Raw genomic sequence first — 5742 nt, forward strand, 5'->3', positions numbered from 1 at the left:
TTAATACTGATTGAGCTGTAGTTAAATGTTGATAAAAGAAAGAACTGAACAGCATATTGTTCAAAGCTGTAACAATAAACTCAAATCTGGAGGTGAAACAGATGGAACCATCGTCTAGTAACACCTCAGAGAATCAGTTCTGCGGTGAAACCAAAGACTGTTGACCTTGCCTCTCTCCAGCCAGCACAACGAACAAATGTGTTTTCAAAACCCGTAAGAAAGGGTAAAAAAGACCTCAGAAGAAGTGCTTTCTTCTAAATATTTAGACTAGAAGTTCTGCGTAGGAAATTCCGCTTCAAAAGAAAAAAAATAAAAGTGCGGTGTTGGAGAATGTAAAGAGAGTGTGGAGAATTTATGCCCTTTATCTGACAGGTACATGAGACAACATAAATTAACTCTGAGATTGTTCTCGTTGGGGTTTCTGGAAGCTGTGAATCTGCCCACGGTATCTGCAGCCTTGTGGCAGCTGACGGCCAGAGATCATTTTAACACTTAGTCAAATCTCAACTACCTTCTTTTGGCCAAACATCCAAGTCAACTTCCTTGTTTTACCCTGCAATTTGGATCTAACATCAGAAATATTAGTCACACATTCCACCTTTATTAGAGGTTATTAGCACTGTTGGAGACTAATTATGAACCCACATCTGTGTCCATTAACTTTTATGCACGATGTCATGCACTTTCTTATAAAAAATGTTAACCCTGGCTCTTCCATTTGAGTATTTGAAGAAGTGTTGGGGTTGAACCCTGTTACGGCACCAAAACTGTCATTTTCAGTTTCTAATTATCTCCCTGAAGCAGTGATTCAGGGAACTAGCGCCCTCTAATGGACGTCCTTTATTTTTGCTGTCTTGCTCAAGAGTGGGGGGAAATGGAGCAGGAGACGGGTGCAGCATCAGCCTCGATGCGGGTGGAGTGGAAAACAAAGCTCTTGATTTATACACCATCTGAGTTTTAACCCCCACCTTTGGTCGCCTGCTGTGGGGAGGGGCCCAGCAAACGAGATCGATACGTTTCCTCCACAGGATGCTGAGAGGGTGAGAAGCTTGGTCATGGAGGAGGGAGTCCGTGCGGAGTAGCTGCTCCCCCGGTGAGGGTTTTTCAGGCACATCTAACCAGAAGGAGGCCCTGGGGAAGACCCAAGACATGCTCTCCACTTAAGGTCCTGCAACCACAACCCACCTGCAGAAAAGGGGCTGAAGATGGATGGATGGACTCTACCCTTAAAAAAACATTATCTCATTTGCCAGTGATGTGCAAAATGTCTTCACCCATAAACTACAGTCAGGAAGACTCCATTCAAGCTCTGCTCAACTGCTCGAGAGGCCTTAAAACAGGATTCCATTGGACCTTCCGATGATTCGTTGATGATAATACTGACATTGTTTTGTTACCCTGTCCCGTGTGAAGCCTCTGGGGGCTTTACGTCATCTGTTTGACCATTCGTCATGAATCTGAAGTCTGTTCTGGTCTCAAAGGAAGCGATTTGCAATGAAGAATCAAAGCGACCAGCCTTTTATTGGCTGTTCCTGTTCCTTCATCTTCACTTATGGTTACACGTTAGCTTTTGCTTTGCTCTTAAGCCCTTTTATCAACCATTTTACTTTTACAATGCGCAATCTAAATTGATGATGCTCTTTATTGCTTAATAATGATGCAGCCTCCAGACATGACTGTGCAGGCTGTGGATCAGTGCCTCATAAAAACCAGCTGCCGTGTGATCATCTCGCCCATCTGTGGAGGTTTGAGAGAAGAAACACAAATTCATTTTCGGTGCTGTTCATTCCTTCACTTAGGCCGTGGGGAAAGGAGGCAGGAATACACCCTGGATATGTCACCAGTCCATCACAGGACACACACCAGAGTAAACCCGCACCTTGTTTCCTTGAACCCAGAACCTGACCAGCACCTCAGTGTCCTCTCTGAATCCTCTCTGAACACAGATTGGTGGAATATCCTCTGAGATTCAGGTGCATTCAGACGTATCTGCACTAATGAGGAAGGCCACTAGACGCCGGTAGCTGCTGCGAGGGTGTTAGAAGCTCCTTCTGGTGGAAAATTCTTCTTTAGCGGATCAGATTTGACAGACACCGACTGGTCAAAAGAGTCAAATTTGCCTGATAATTTTCATGTATGATCGTTTAGTTTGTTTTGGAGGCTGAGGAACAGGTCCTCAGACTGGTACGTTGGCCAACATCTACAACACCTACACAGCTGAAGTAACCAGATGCATCCAATAATTTCACAGATAACGTTCAACAGTGGAGAAGCTGACCTGCTTTCAGCAATGAAAGAACAAGCTAAAATCTGCTGCTTTCCGTGCTCGGCACCAAATCTGTGCCCTCAAACGTTGCACATGTCCCAGTGGCTGAAATGAAAAGGCTGCAAAGTTGCCACCAGATGTTTCCTGGTTTTTCTTTTTATGCAATTTTTTTTCCTTTTGGATCAAAGTCTGTTTATTTTCATTTTTAAAATTTACTGTTAACAATTCAACATAAGTCCAAAGCTGCAAAAATAGGACAGGATGTCCCCCCCATCGCATCACATCCCAGCCCACCAACCCTTCCAATGTTAACGGCATGAAATACATAGTTCACAATGCCAATTCCACACAGCCAGACAAACAAACAAACGAATAAATAAATAAAATAAGATGATTTAGGAAGTTGTCACAGGTAGAAGCAGAGCTGTCCATGACTATATTATCTGCTTTTATATCTTAAAGAAACATTAAGACAGTAATGTTTGTTTACTGTTTATGTTTGTCTGTAAAGTTGGAGTAATGTTTAAATTTGAGTATGCTCAGATCATGTTAGGAATTCCTTTTCTGTTCAGCAAAAATGGAAGTTAATGATATTCAGTATAATCAGAATTTATAAAATTAACAAATGAATGAATGAATAAATAAATAAATTCATTTTCTGGTGAACTTTGTGGTCTGGCACCAAAGCCCAATAAAGACCATCTGGAAGCCCGCTCTGGAAGTCCTGAAATACTGTTTTAATTATTAGAGGATGGTTCAACCTGATTATTGAATTATTTTCAGCTCGTTTCTGAAGTTAAAAGGAAAAACATTTTAAAAAGCTCCCCATCATAAAGCATTGTTTCAGTAATAAGATGAAACTGAGTCCAACACAAAAACAAAACTTTAATAATGAAAGTTTTAGGACTTTTAGGGAGACAACATATTGGTGGAGGTAAATCTGCTGGTAAAAAATGCTGCTGTGAGGAATTAAATGATGCCAGCCCAACATGTGGTGCAGCATTTTGTTAAATGTTGATAAAAGAAGAGTCAGTAATACTCAGGGTGACTTCTTTCTATTTACTTTCAGGCTTTTTAAAGCTGAAGAGTTGAGAAAAGGTGCAGTTTTGGGCAGAAAAACTGCCATGGCAGACAGCGAGGAGAGAGCGTGGTGTGTGTTGTCCTTAGTTCCCATTTCTGTTTCTTTATACCACAGATCAAGTAGAGTCAGATCAGAGCCCACAGCAGTTCTCACAGGATAAGAGAGCTTGTTGCTCTCAATCTTTCACAACCACTCCGATTTTAAACCAGAACACATGGAGACCTGAGGCGATGGAGAGAGGTGCTGGAAATGTGGAGGGAGAAGAACACTCTATTCAATCAGTAATATAACTTCACTGCCTTTAACCACCATTTCCTGTAAAATGCATGATTACATTATAAATATGGATGGATGGTCGATTGCAGGTGGAATAGATAAATGGGTGTTGGATGAAGGTTGGATGGATGGAGGCCTGGAGAGTTAGATAGTTGGTTGGATGGATGGATGGATGGATGGATGGATGGATGGATGGATGGATGGATGGATGGATGGGTGGGTGGGTGGATGGATGGAGGCCTGGAGAGTTAGATAGTTGGTTGGATGGATGGATGGATGGATGGATGGATGGATGGATGGATGGATGGGTGGATGGATGGATGGATGAGTGGATGGATGGATGGAGATGGTGGGTGGGTGGCAAAGGAGAGACAGAGAGAGAATGAAACAAATTGAGCATCTAGTTGATTAATGAAATAATTAACGTAGTGATTCATTTGAACAGATTTGAGAGCCAGATCATCACTATTGTCACATTCGAACATATCATATACTATTGTAATACAGATGTTTACGCCCCCCACGGCGCCCCGAAAGGACGTCTGATGAAATACACCCTCTTATTTGTCACGTCCTGTTGTGTGTATTTAAACCAAATTTTAGAAAAAATACTTGGGGGCTGTTTATGCTGGCAACAATAAAATCACCAAAATTACAAAATACAATTTTTTTTTCAAATATTTCAGGACTTAAAGGGATAAAATATCACGTCACGAACAGACCGTATTTCAGTCTAATGGTTTCATATGATTAAAACCTAATGCAGATAAAGATTGCAGACAAATTATATTTAGGAAATATGGTGGAAGACAGTGAATGACAGTTGCCACATTTTACCACTAGATGTCGCGCTGTAGTCAGAAATCAACCCCCCTACACTTGATCCACTCTTGCTGGATTTGATCATGTTCCGGTTGATAAAGAGCATTTATCACCATTAGCTACACATTTCACGTTGACTGTGTATATTCTACCAGTTGGCGTATATTTGCAGCTTTATTTACTTTAGCTCTCCCATCTAAACGTTCTATTAAAAGTTCTAACAACTTATTCAGAATGGCCCTTTACCGCAATACACTAAACAAGAAGCTGGAAAAACAAATGAATTCATTATCTACCAACAGGGGGTGGGGGAAGAAAGTTACAAGTTCAAGAAACATTTCTGAGGCTCTGTGGCAAAATGCTTCTGTCTTGGAACTGATAGTGAGGACTCATGTTTAATTAACCATGAAATATCCGCAAACTTTTTCTACATTTTAATGGCTTCTGGAGTCCAAATAAAGTCAAATCTGCCCATGATGATGCACTGGGCCAACTTTTACAAGGGATAAAGTTGGTTTTATTGTACACACAAATGTTAAATGATCCAAATTTGTCCGAATTTTAACAAAATATTAAAGATGAATAAAGCATAAGCATAACCAAAGTTTCTGTCTATTTGCAATAGAGCATTATTATTTTTTTTTGCATTTTTCAGTAATGCGTCAACAAACAATAAAAATACTTATATATTGTTTTCTTATTGGTAAAGGTAAGACAATTGACAAAACTTGACTTTGTGTATATAAAAACATATTGTAAAGATAATCCGTAACTTTATACTTAGGGGCTCAACGAACTTGGAGTGTCGACATTGTAAAAATGTAGCTTATGCAAATAGATTGTCCCAGACTCTCGTCCCAGCCACCAGACAAAAAGGGGGACATAAATATGTAAGGAGACCTCCTTTGTTCGCCATTTAGTCACCTCTGTGGCCCCCGAAAAACCATTAAACTAGGAAGACTTCTCCCAGGAGCCCGGCATTCCTCGCATTCCTGTCGTGTGATGTCACAGCCGAGGGGGCGGGACTCTGGAAGCAACGGGAACCGCTGATGCCTTCACTGTCCTATGTGGGCCTCTGACATTTAAACTCTCCTTCAGTTTTTACGCCTTTAGGTGCTTCTTATCATTATACTCCAGCACCCAACACATGCTTTGAGTTTATATTTGTATTTAAACGTATAGTAGAGAGTAAATGTTAAAACACTGGTGCATAAACTGTTTTAAAACTGGATACTTGTAAAAGTTTTGCGACTACGCGAGTGCCTGGATGGCCGTTTTTTCAATGTGTTCCTCGCCG

Source organism: Takifugu flavidus, chromosome 19, assembly GCF_003711565.1.
Source record: "Takifugu flavidus isolate HTHZ2018 chromosome 19, ASM371156v2, whole genome shotgun sequence".
In the NCBI taxonomy this organism is placed as follows: domain Eukaryota; kingdom Metazoa; phylum Chordata; class Actinopteri; order Tetraodontiformes; family Tetraodontidae; genus Takifugu; species Takifugu flavidus.